Here is a 13242-nt window from a genome sequence, read left to right as displayed (position 1 = left end):
CTCTGCTACCTTGACATGGTTGATCACCTTTGTCTTGACAATCTCTTCCCTTGAGATTTTCATGATCTCACTGTCTCCTTGTTATCTTCATGCCTGTCTGACCACTCCTTCTTGGTCTCTTTTGCTGGATCATCATCTTGAAGGTATTTCTACCTTTCTTCCTGTTGACCTTTATATGTCTGAGATACCAGGACTTCAGAATTTCACTCAATAACCCTGGAACAGAGCAGAGGATGCCGTGTATTTTTGTCCCTTTGACTGTGGATTTCATTTGGACTCTGGAAGCTTAAACTAGCTTTTCAAGAAAGATCTAAGTAATTAGCCTGAGGGATTATTGGCCCTGGCTGCAGGACAGGCTTCATTCTGATTTTCAAGAATCATGAGTTTAATGGCCCTTCTTGTGGTGCTATCAGTTATAAACACCCAGCTCAAGTGTTTATGGAAACAATGAAATAGAGATTCATAGAATTCTTGAAGTGGAAGGGACCTCCCAGGTCATCCTCTTCGATGTCCCACACTGTGTACACTTCTCTTTATCACCATCTCTGGCAGATGTGTTTTCTGTCCTCTGCTTAAGTATATCCCATGAAAGGAAACTCAGAACTCCCAAAACGGCACCTTCATTGTTGGACAGCACTTTCTGTTGTTAGAAAATTGTTTCTTACCAGTCAAAATCTCCATCTCTGTAAGTCCTATCCTATGGTCCTCAGTCTGCCCCACTGGAGTATTATGGAACCAATCTCCTTCCACTTGATAAGGCCTCTTCAATCTTGTACTTTGCAAACTACACCCTCTAAGCTTCTTCAACCATTCATTGTCAGCATCCAGACTCCTTCCTAAGCTCTCATAGAGTCTTGCTTTAACAATGAAGAGTTATCCAAAACACTGACAAGGAAGGTGGCAGGGGTAAGGGAGGGGTTGGGGGGAAGGAGAGAAATTCAATCTTCCTGTATTTTCAAAAGAACTATGACAAAATGTGGCTAATCGCTGAGGGAAAAAAATGGAAAGAAATTAAAAATGAAATAAAAATGTCAATAACCCACAGGAAGCCTGGAGTCCATTTTAAAACACCAAAATAGAAGCCTAGGAAAAATGTGTGCCATGGTTAGTGATTTTTTTTTTTTTTATGAAAAGATTTCCTGAATAAGAACAGAGAAGCCCACAAAGTGAGGCCCATCAGGTATAGACTGGAAATTAAGTAGCCAAAAAAAAATTCTCAAATGTACTTTGCAAGGCTCTCCAAAGAAAGTCTTTAAATGCATCAGAAGCAAAAAGACTGCCTGAAATTTATTGGCATCACTGAATGACCTTGGGCTCAGAAATAAAAAGTGATTTGTTGGATTCTTTGCCTTGTCTTTACTGAAGAAGATGTGAAGGACAGTATCTTTTGAAATGGGCCAGCCACAGAGATACTGGACCAAACAGAGGTAAATGTACAGGATATTCTCAGCCCAACTAACATTCTAGATATACTCAGGTCTTCAGGACCAGAACTGGGTAGGATCCGTTTGGAAGTTTCAGAGGAATTCAAAGGAAATTATGAGACTAAGGTCAAATGGCATATCACCCCGTCTTTACAGTATAGATGGTCGTTAACCCAGAGAGCTAGTTTATTGCCAGTATGATTGCCATCATTCAATTAAGAACCATTTATTAAGTAACTTTTGTGTTCTAGGCACTGCTACATGCTAAAGATACAAGGGCAAAAGTTATTCAGAGGCATTAAGGTTGGGGAGGAGAAGTAGAAAGCACATTGTTTTGGGGAATCTCCAAAGACCTTGATTTGGGTTCTTAACTTTGCTGTTGACTAGGATTGGCAAGTCGTCTCGTCTTTCTGAGCCTCAGGTTCCTTATCTGTTAAATGGGATAATAACCCTCTAGTGCATCCCTCATGGGGTGAAATGTGTGCTCTGTGCAGCACTTTGGTGTAAAGCAGTCGCTGTGTAAGCAAATGTCTTTTAGAGAGGGAAAGGCAGCATGACTTTTGAGAGGGGTAATCATTCTTACTCTACTAATAGATTTATATGAGGTAGTGAATGAACTTGTAGAGAATGTCATTTTGAACCTTTATCAAGGTTTCGCATCCAAGAATAACAGAGATGTTGAGTCTGTAGGGGGATGGAGAGATTTTTTTGCCATGAGAAGAATATTGACTTAGAGGTGAGAGAGGTGAAAAGAGCACATGATCCCTTCTCTGTTGTGGGAGTACCTCAAGGGACTGATGGTTGGAATGGGCTCTGAGCTGGCAAGGTCAGTCAGTCAGTAAGCAGGTAGCAGGTCCCTCCCAGGGCCAGGCATTATCCTAAGCTCTAAGGACACACAAAAAGATCAAGGGCAGTCCCTGCCCTGGAGGAGCTGGTAATCTAGTCGGGGAGACGCTATGCATATAACTCTGTACAAACAGGCTGTGTATAACATAAACTGAAAAAAATCATCAGAGGGAAGGCACTTGAATTCAGAGGGATGGGGAAAGACTTCCTTTAAAAGATGGGATTTCCTGTGGGACCAGCCAGGAGGCAGAGATGAAGAGGAGGAGCATTCACTACTTGAGGGACAGTCAACCCAGATGCTAAGCTGTTCCAGGTAATAAGTGCAAGTCAGTAGAGGGAACCTAACAATATATAAGTTTAACGTGTGCTTGTATGTGCATATCTACATATCTACATGTGTATGTGAGTGTGTGTGTGTGTATGTCTCTGAGCTCTCATTAACAACTAAGGAATGTCTTAGAAACAAAATGGCCATCATCTCATTACTGTATAAAATACAGTGTATTCCCAGAGGGAGATTTGGAGTCAGAGGAGCTGCATTTGAATTCTGACCCCACTGGTTACAACCTGTGTGACCATGACCAAGCCCTGCACCTCTCGGAGCTTCCCTTTCCTCTTCTAGAAACTGAAGGAGCTGGACTAGATGACCTCTCGGGTCCTTTCAGACTCTTAATATAAGATCCCATGATCTGCACATCTGGAATGTTTGACCTATTTTTGTTCAGCAACCCTCATAACCAATTTTAGAAGGCCCACATGAGGACAGCTGAAATGGTAACCTACAGTTGTGTAAAATCTCCTTATGTTTAATAAGCCCTTTCATGTAAGTGCTCAGATTTTATCCTTAAAAATAGCTCTCTGGACAAAGCAAGGAAATTAGTGTCCTCATTTTGAAGTTGATAAAACTTAGAGATGTTCATATTCATGATGAGGCCTGTTAGAGAATAGTTTTCCTTGACCCATGGGCATACTCTAATCTAAGTACTGACCATTTCCACTAGCTGGTCATTGACAAGAGGAAAGTTGTGTCCACTGATTTCTGAGTTTTTTCCTCCCCAAGAGCAAGCAGAGGAAATTTCAAGGTAGTGCAAAGAAGAGTTCTCGTGGAAGTCTACTGCTTGCTCAGATTTCCCTAGTGCATGTTTCCCCTCAGTCTAACAAAAGCAACATTCCCCTGTGTTCTTTAATAAGAGAGAGAAGAGCTAGAAAGGCCTGGGGAGGCAAAAGGAGTCTGTCTACTGCACTTGTTTGGGAGAACTCTTCTTGCTTAGTTCCATGAGGTTTCAAACTCTTTGTCTTCTAGATGGGGTAGATTCTTTTAATTCTCCCATGAGTCACTCTGCCCACAAACAATCTCCCTCGAAGTAGTAGCACTTGTGAAAACAGACACCGTCGCACATACATTGTGTGAGTTGGCAGTCGGGAGGCCCTGCTCTGGGTTGGCTGACTCTGCCTGAGTGCACACGCTTATCAGGACCTCCAAGGGCTGAATATTCAGTCTGTGACCAGGGAGAGAAAGGAGGCTCCCGGATTCAAGCCTCGAGCAGTGGTGGAGAGGCCCCGCCTCAGCTGAAGCCAGTTAGTAACTCACTTTAAAAAAAAAAAAGTAAGGTAAAGATCAGATGACTCTAGAATCATTTAATCCAGAGGAAATCCATCCACCTCAGTTATGAGCTCCCCAAAGAGTCTTTATTAGGCAGAGTCTTCATAAAGTTCTTGTGCAGTTTAGAAACTTTACATTTTAATTGTTTATGTTATTAGTATCATAGGAGAATCTGTCATCTTTTTGTGGGGAATGTTTTCTTCACAGTTGATGTGGACTTTCTTGCCCCCTACCTCTCACACTATGGGCCCAGTGGTGAAGCAGTTAACCTCAGTTTCCTAATCTGGAAAATGGGAATAATAAAAACCTGCATTACCTGCCTTATAAGGTTGTTGTCATACTTGCTGGAGATAATATCCACAAAGTACTTTGAAAGCTTTAGAAGACTGTGTAAAATGTTAGTTGTTATTTTTATTGTCATGAGACTCCTGCTTGAGAGCAGATACTGTTTTACTCTATTAGTTGCATTCCTGGTGCTTTGTACAGCATTTAGCAGATAGTAAGGACTTGATAAATGCTTTTTTCTTTCCCTTACTTCCTTTTCAGGATGATAATTTTTTTTTTAAATAGACAGCTAAGTGGTACAGTGGATAGAGTGTAGGGCCTAGAATCAAGAAGACTCATCTTTAAGAATTCAAGTCTGGCCTCAGACATTTGCTAGTTGTGTGACCCTGGGCACAGTCACTTAACCCTGTTTGCCTCAGTTTCCTCATCTGTAAAATGAGCTGAAGAAGGAAATAACAAACCATTATCTTTGCCAAGAAAACCCCAAAAAGGGTCATGAAAACATTAACAACAATATAAATGTTTAAACAACAAAGGAAGGGCATCTAGGTGGTGCAGTGGATAGTGCACTGGGCTTGGAATCAGAAACACTCATCTTCATGAAATCAACTCTGGCCTCAGACATTTACTGGCTTTACTTACCCTGGGCAGGTCACTTGACCCTGTTTACCTTGGTTTCCTCATCTTTGAAATGAGCTAGAGAAGGAAGTGGTGAACCATTCCAGCATCTTTGCCAGGGATGCCCCTAATGGGGTAATGAAGAGTCAGACATAACTGAACAACCACCACAGGAAAAAATTTTTGTTTAAAAGCTAAACCTTAAAAAAAAAAAAAAAAAAAAAAAAAAAAGATGTAGCCTATATTAATAATAGGGGAAGTTACTTGCATTTATGGAAAAGTCACACCTGAGACTATCAAGTTTCCTTAAGAAAACCTTAAGAAAAGCCTTATTTTTTGAAGACTTTTTAAAACATTTCCTTCCTGCCTTTCTTCCAAGGAAGGTAAGAGAGAAGATGACTCTCAAGCTCTGGTTTTTGAATTTTGATACCAACTGTAGAGTGGCTAATTAATTGCCCTTTCTTGCCTATTTCTTTCAGGGGCTTTCTAGATATCACAGCCTTCATCTTTCCTACAAGAGTTTTATGAGCATTAACTATCCAAGATGAGGCCTAGTTGGAGAAAGATTGATGTAAATGATCATTTTTGCTGTGTCCCCACGTGGCTCGATGAGGTGAAGAAGAAAGATATGGGCATGCAGGAGAAGATAGGACAACTCCATTTATTGGTCCGGGGGTCTGGGTTTTTAAAGACAGAAACTGCAAGTCCATATGACAATTTACTCATCTCTCCTGGTAGTAATTTGGCCAGTCTCATTGTCTTAAAGAATGTTAGCCTAAAGGGCATCGTCTGTTTTACATATCCCTTGTATCCTATAGTTCTCTTCTTTATCTCACAGAGACAGCAACATGGGAGGAGGGGGGGGCGGCCTGGACAGCAATTCTGGATGATATTGAGCACAGTCTCAGAGAACAGGTTTTTTCGAAGTTCTAGCCTGAACTTGCCACCGCGCTCCATCCTAGCCCTCAACAGTTACTCTTGACCAACCTGACCAGCTCAAGGCTTTCTTTGTGTAGTTGTATCTGTTTTGAAATGAGTGCAAAGCTGTAATTCAGAATGATGTCCAGAAAGATGATCTGATCTGTTGAAAACCTGAATGAGAAGAATTCAACTTTTTTTTATTACAGGCAAGTGCAGTGATATTATAAATTAAGACACAAATCATGTCTAACAAAGAGACTGAGCTAAGTTCATGAAAAAAGTACAATTCACAATAGTCCTACTTGATGGAATATATGGAACAATTCTGGAGTGCCAGAGCAAATTGAGGGCCCCAGAAGCAATACATGCAGAAGATGCTGGTATTTCCTTGGGCCCTTGGTTGGTGAAGAGCTGGTGATTTTAGGTTTGTTTATTTATTCATCTAGTAAAGTCCTGAAATTCTGTGAAAGAAGAAATCTTTGTTATTCTAAGCACGGTAATTTCCATCAATAAAAACAAATATTGCAATTCCCCAAAAGTGAAAGATAATTATCATTGAAGCTATGAAGTTCTGTTCTTTGCAGTTTAATTTTAAAGTGTGCATATCAATTTTGCCTGTTCAGTTCCTTAGTCATTTATTAATGCTGACCATGTGTAAGTCTCTAAGGCAAATACAAGAGCTTACCAACATGAACAGTTCTCACCCCCTAAAAGCCTTCATCCTACTGAGAGAGGAGTGTAGCTCCTCGAGAATCATCTAATCCAGGATTTACTGTCTGCACCATTCCTTGTGTTTTTGTCTCAAACTTTTATTTCAGTCTGGTACAATTATTTACTCACCATAGATTTATGATGTATGCCATGCCTTCCCAATATAAATACATACATACATACATATATGTCTGTCAGGCAAGATAAAGTGGCATTTAGTAGATACGCTTCAAAAGAAAAGATTCTTACGTGTGCTACATAGAAGGGTGACTGGAACCTGTAAAATTCTGACATTTTGTCAGAATTTTGTTCTGTTTTGATGTCATCTTTTCCTAATTTCTCTACTTCTCTTTATAAATTTTTATTTAAGAAAGAGCTGTTGATTTTCCCTAGTTTTAACTGATACATAGCCCCGGTGGTATTGACCTTAGACTCTAGAAAAAGGCTGCCATTCAGTGTTTGTCTCCTCAGGTGATGGTGTACAATGCTGCTGTGCCATTTTGAGCAAAGACCTCTGAATATACCATGACTGGGAAATAGCAGAGTTCCCAGTGCCTCTTTCTCCCCATTGATTAAATCTCCAGGAAAGAGCTTGCATCAGTCAGCAGGCATGTATTATGCACTTACTGTTTTCCAGGCACTGTACTAAGCACTAGAAATTCATAGAAAGTCCAAAAGAAGTCGTGGCCTTCAAGGAACATACCTTCTTATGGGGGAGATAACATGTAAATAACAGGGCACATGGAAGATACAGAGCAGATGAAGGTAGTCTGTCCTGGGAAATCTTCCTATACAAGTTGGGATTTAAACCTTGAAGGGAATTAGGGAGACCAAAGCAGTCAGGATAAGGGGGCAGAGTACTTTAGGCCTGAAGGACATCCTGTGAAAAGGTAGGCATTTCATAGGCAGATGTAGAAGTAGGTTAGAAAAACTGCAAGTAGTTTATTGTACTTGGATCATACAGCGCATGTAGGGGGTGGTAAGTTGTCAGAAAGTTGAGAAGGTAAGATTTGCTCAGGTCATATGGAATGTTAACCAGAATAATCTATTTTTGATCCTGAAAGTGATTGGGAGCTACTGGGGGTCATTGGAGAGGGAAGAGGGGGTGATGGTCAGAAGAAAAGTCCCCTTGACCACTGAGTAAGGATAGATTGGAGGGGGAGATCATTTAGAAGTATCTGGCATCAGTTTAGGCAAGAGATAATGAAGGTGTGAACTAGAGCAGTAGCCATGGGACTTGAGAGCTATATGAGAGAAGTTGTAAAGTTAGAAACATGGACTGGGTGAGTGGGGTAGATGAGCGTGAGTAATGGCAGGGCTGACACTGAGGTGGTGAGCCTAGATGCCTGGGAGATGGGGATGGCCTCCATGGTGATGGGGAAGGCTGTAAGGGGAAAGGGCTGATGTGAAAGAGTTTTGTTTGGCACATATTGAGTTTGATGCCAGTGAATGGCTTTAAAGAATTCAGTAAATCACTGGGTATGATCAGCTGCCCCTTTGAAGTGAAAGGTACAGCTTAGCTTTTGATGCCCAGGAGGATGAAAACTGTGGGTAATTACAGACATGAAGCAGAGAACTGGGCTTTCTGTTCTGAGCAGGAAATGCCACGTGAAAGTCCCCTGCCATGTGACCCAGGCAGGGGATAGGGCTTTCATGAGGGTGTTCAGAACAGTCTAGGAACAGACTTTGGAGGGGTCAGAAATGCTTGCTTGGTGAATTCATTTATTGTTTCATTGTTTCCCAGGTAGGGAAAAGGCAGAATAACACTTACAGCAAGGACTTGGGGCATCCATCTTGCAGAATATTTCTTAATATAGAGGACATAATAGAGGACACTATTAAGGTCTTGTTCAGGCCATGTATGCCATGTATATCAGAGGAGGTGAGGTGTGATGAAAAGAGCACTATTAGTCTTGAAGGTTGAGCTCTAATTCTGCCTCTTATCTTCTTCGGATGATCCTGGGCAAGTCATTGACCTCTTTGTATATCAATCTTCTTACCTGTAAAGTGGGGCTAATAATACTCACCTCTCAGAGTTATTAAAAACTCAATAAATATAAATTATTAAGTCAAATTCAAGTTCATTTCTTAACTTTGTAGTTGATTTTCTCTTCTTTGTGAGGACACACTTGTGCAGAAGACATTTCATTGTAGCAGATCTTAAGTCTTGCCTGATGCATAGGAGTACAGCCTCCATGATTTTACTACGTTGAAATTCATTTCTACAAATGAGCCCACTTCAGTTTGTAATTCACCTCAAATCAGCAAACAGCTGCCCCAAGCCAGGCCAGCACCAGAGTAGGTTCAAGCTATCTGTGGCTAAGTTAAAGGTAGAAAAAGGATTTTTTCATTTTTAAACAGGAGACAACAGAATTCCCATTTGTCCACAAAATCACTGGAAATGTTCACTGGTGTTGATGTTTTTGAATATCTTCAGAAATTCCTGGAGCAAAGTAAGAACCAAGTGTGTCCAGATGAACCACGAACCCTTTCTCTCTCCATGGGGATATTTTGCCGGTTTCCAAAAAAAATCTGAGGATTTGGAGAATTTCTTTATTTTTGAGAAAACTTTTAACTTCTCAGGAACCTCATAATGAAGCTTAACTTGTTTTGAGTGACTCCTCTGTTGTCCCTTTGTAATTCTTCTCACCTGCTGTGAACCATGTATTCTAGAATAAGGGACTTCCTATCTATGTATAGATAATCACTTCACCAGTGAGTGACTTAGGAGACTTTTTTGTGGGCTTCTTTATCTTCTGTAATTTTTCTTGTTGGTTAAGTATTCTTGAATCAGGCACATCCTATGTAACCACATGCTACACAAGGGCTATAAAATTCAGTTCTGTTTCTGTCTGGTGAGTCTGAATCCTAATCAGTATATCTGGTTTAGATGGGGAACCTGAAGTGTGAAAAACTAATTAATATTCTGGGCATGTAAGGAAGAACCCAGAACATTCAGACTGTCGTTACTGTAGCGAGACGCTACTCCAGACATCACAAGACTAGTTCTACAAGGAAGTGTGATTACTGTGGATTAAAAGTCTTGCCAGAGTCTTGAAGGATTTATGACTTTTTTTTTTGTTGTTGTTGTCCTGGGTAAAACATAAGAATGCTTTTCTCACTTAACCTTGGAAACTCCATGGGGAAACTGAGAAAACTCCTCAGCAAGCTCCAGGATGCTTAGTTGCTAAGGATGAATTGGGTATTGTGTTCAAGTTGCATTGAGAAAAACGAGAGCATTTGTTTGGCAGAAAACCATCATAGCTACTCACTTCCGTTCACTTTTCTGAATTCCTTGAAAGACTGCCTGTTTTCTGAGAAAAAAGACAAATTCAACTTCTTGAGGAATCAGGATGGTGGCTTGTTGGATTTCCATTTTAGCATCTGAGGCTGGGACATTCCCACCTCAACTCTTTACCTTATGGTGTTTTTCTAAAAAGTGAACAAAGGACTATTTTTCTCATTTTGATAAACAATGCAGACTTTCACATTTCTCTATTGAAATTTCCCCCTTTTCATATATTGTATTGAGTGGCAGCGTGGTATAGTGGATAGGGCATTGGACTTGGAGTCAGTAAGACCCAAATTCAGACTTTGCCTCTCAAATACTTACCAGTTGTGTGACCCTAAGCAAGTCACTTAACCTCTACCTCAATTGTCTCATTTGTAAAATGAAGGTGTTGGGCTCACTGGTCTCTAAGGCCCCTTCCATTCTCTAAATCTATAGTTCTACAATATTTGCTATTATACTATGCAAGGTTTTTGTCTTTTAAAAAAATTCATTCTTTGAGTATCACTGCTAAATTCATAGCACAGCATCTGAATGAGAAATTGACAATGTTTGATTGCTCAAAGATGTTTGAGTGTACAAATACCTCTGTTCTTACTATTACCTTTTTATTTACCAAAAAGGGAACTGTTGCTTAGTAAGCTTTTAATGGCAAGATTTGGCCCTTGACAGGAGGAGATTCGAGGTCAGTAGTATGACTCAGGATTTTAGCTCGCAAAGAACATGACTTTCAAGTCCCATTTATCTTTGAGGTATGACTGGACAAGACTCAAAAAGCTCTTAGGTTTCATTTTGCCTAGGAAGGTTCTTAGCAAATTATTTTTAACCATTTGGATTTAGTACAAATTCTTATTTGAAATCCAAAAAGCCTCTGCGTTAACAGAAAACACTGACTAGAAAACTACATCCCACTGAGCAAGGATCCTTTGGAATGCTTAACTTCCAAATCATTTAGAAATCCTAATTTCTTTTTAAACAGCAACTATTATTTGAAGCCAGTTGTACTCTGCAGAAAGATTAGTAACCGGTGAACAGAAAGTGCGCTTCCAAGAGCACTCAAATCCAATAAGCAGTTACTAAGCACTGATGACCATTTGAAATAGAGGACAGCACCAGAGATCTGAAGGCTGAACCAGGTGTTCTACTTGGGACATACTTTTTGACTTAGACCAGCTTCCTTATATGGGAGTTCTGTGGCCCAGAACAGCCTATCAAGCAGCTCCAAAAGCACAATGAATATATTAGCTATCTCTATTTAAATGAAGACCATAGTAAATGGCTGCAGAGATTAGATTGTACAGTGTACAGTGTTGGTACTACTTTGTTGGAATTAAAATATGTCACTTTCATTTTTTATTTTTTTTGCCTTAAAAGCATTTAACTAAAAAATTATGATTTTTCTTCACCTTCATTTCCAGATATATCTCTCATCTGTTCAGAGATCCATCCTTTTTAACAAAGAATAAAAACAAGGGGAAAAAGCAGTTCAACAAAACTAACAAGTACATCTGTTGATTCTGAGAGTATATGCAGTGTTATACATCCAGGGTCCCTTATCTCTGCAAAGTAGATAGGAGATGCGTGTTCTTTTTTCGGAGGCAAGTTTGGCCATTACAGTTGCATTGTGAAGATTTTTTTTTTTGTTCTTTTAATTCATTTTAAGTTATTGTGCATTTTGTTTTCCTGGCTCTGCTTACTTCACTCTGTATCAGTTCATCCATCTCTTCCCATGCTTCTCTGAATTCTTCATATTCCTTATTTCTTACAATATCGTCATATTCCATTATATGTACATACAATACTTTTAACCTCTTCCTCAATTGATGGGCCCCAATTTTTTGCCTGCCACAAAATGTGTTTCTACAAATATTTAGGGACCAATAAATTATGTTTCTGTAGCCCTCCCAAATTTCAGGGTACCAGTCAGAGTCCATGATACCTTACATCATCCAGTATATGCATGCTCACAATTAAATATATGGGGTACACAGAGTTCTACATCGTTGGTACTTTCCTACCACTAAAACATTCTTTATGATAAAGATGTTACAGATTAAACAAGTACCCTGAAAAAAAGAATGTGCTCCTAAAGAACTCTTGAGTTTGTGCCCCATACTCACATTTAGAATATTTTCTCTGCAAGGAGAACGAATTTATTTGTTTTTAGATCTTTTCAAACTCTGCAGATTTGATCACTCCGCCATCCTAGCTCCCAGAAGTTCCAATAGGTGACTTACCGAAGTTTAGTCTTCAGGCTGAAGGTTTCAAGGGCTGCTGCGCTGATATCTGGCGCTCAGCAGCTCTCACCGGCTCGGTTTGGCTTGTCTCCTGCTCCGCTGGTTTCGCCCGCCACTCTCCGGTTTCTCAGGTCCCTTCCGCCCTGCTGCGCTGACCACGCTGCGCTGTGCACTGGGGGCTTACTCCCGCAGAACAGATCCTTCCCGTGGACCTTCCAGTCCAACCTGGGCTCCGAATCTGTTAACGTCTGTCACCCACTGGATTCTACACCTCCAAAGTCTGGTCAGATTCTCCTTTCAGAGATATCCAGAGGAGTTTGTCCAGGAGCTTAGGTGAGTCGTTGCTTTCACTCCGCCATCTTGGCTCCGCCCCCCCAAACTCTGCAGATTTGTAGTTCTGATGTAAAGTATTGTGTGGGTAGAAGATAGAAATGTTGAAGTGTGTATCTGCCCAATCTTGTTAGATTCCTGTTGTCTGCCTTTCTTCCTTTCTGATGTTTTCTCATGATTGAGTACAATTAAACCAGGTTGCAGGTGGTTACACCATGACATATCGTCAGTAAGCGATGGCTTGAGAGCAGATTTATGGGAACTCCATTGACAACACAGCCCTACTGACCCATGCATGGAGAGTTTCTTCACACCACAGAGGTGAGGCTGTGGCACATGTAACCGTTATGAGTAGCAGGAACATGAGGAAGGACAAAGGCTATGCTTTACATATTTAAGTATATTCAAATTCATTCCCCATCCTAGTCCTATTTTGTTTCATCCTGGACCGATTTCTTGAAGGTCTTGAGCCAGCAAGCGTGTGTTAATCTTCACATTTTAACTATCCGATGAATTGCTTCTGCTTTCTCTTGACAGCTGTGTTTATTTTTAGAGCTCAGGCACATATAAAGAGATCTACACAGTGAGAAGCACTGGAAATTACTGGCAAACCTAAAGCACCGTTTGGGTGTGAATATGTCTGTGTATTTCATACAAGCATGAAATACTGTCAACAGAGTGTCAGGCTGGCTGCACATGGCCTCCATCAGAGGTGCTGTCTGTATTGGCATCGTGTTTTAGATGTCGTCATGCTCTTGACCTACCTTACCAGACCAGTTACTTAACAAGTATCATGGATTTAGCAGTTCTGTGCTTGGTGCAGGTGGAAATGTTGAAAAAAAATCTTAAAAATTATAGTCTCTTCAAGGTGGTGAATAAGACATACACATAGTTGAGTGGAAAGTGAACTAGAAGTTAAGAGACCTAGCTCTGCTGCAAGCTCCCTCTGTGATCCAGGGGAAATCGCTTTACCTTTGT

General features: G+C 40.5%; 1 protein-coding gene across 5 annotated transcripts in view; it reads left to right on the top strand.

Annotated features, from left to right (window-relative positions):
• ATG7 (autophagy related 7) overlaps positions 1 to 13242 on the top strand; it is a 242198-nt gene that overhangs the window by 128662 nt on the left and 100294 nt on the right. For 3 of the 5 annotated variants that reach the window (XR_011964697.1, XR_011964695.1, XR_011964696.1), the window contains one exon: positions 5256 to 12267. The exons of the other annotated variants lie outside the window; for them this stretch is intronic. The gene's annotated coding sequence lies outside the window, so the exon portion shown is untranslated. The remainder of the gene's footprint in view (positions 1 to 5255; positions 12268 to 13242) is intronic. 5 annotated transcript variants of the gene reach the window in all.

Source organism: Notamacropus eugenii, chromosome 3, assembly GCF_028372415.1.
Source record: "Notamacropus eugenii isolate mMacEug1 chromosome 3, mMacEug1.pri_v2, whole genome shotgun sequence".
NCBI classification, from domain to species: domain Eukaryota; kingdom Metazoa; phylum Chordata; class Mammalia; order Diprotodontia; family Macropodidae; genus Notamacropus; species Notamacropus eugenii.
The sequence above is the reverse complement of the archived record's forward strand: the minus strand, read 5'-3'. Positions and strand labels throughout refer to the sequence as shown.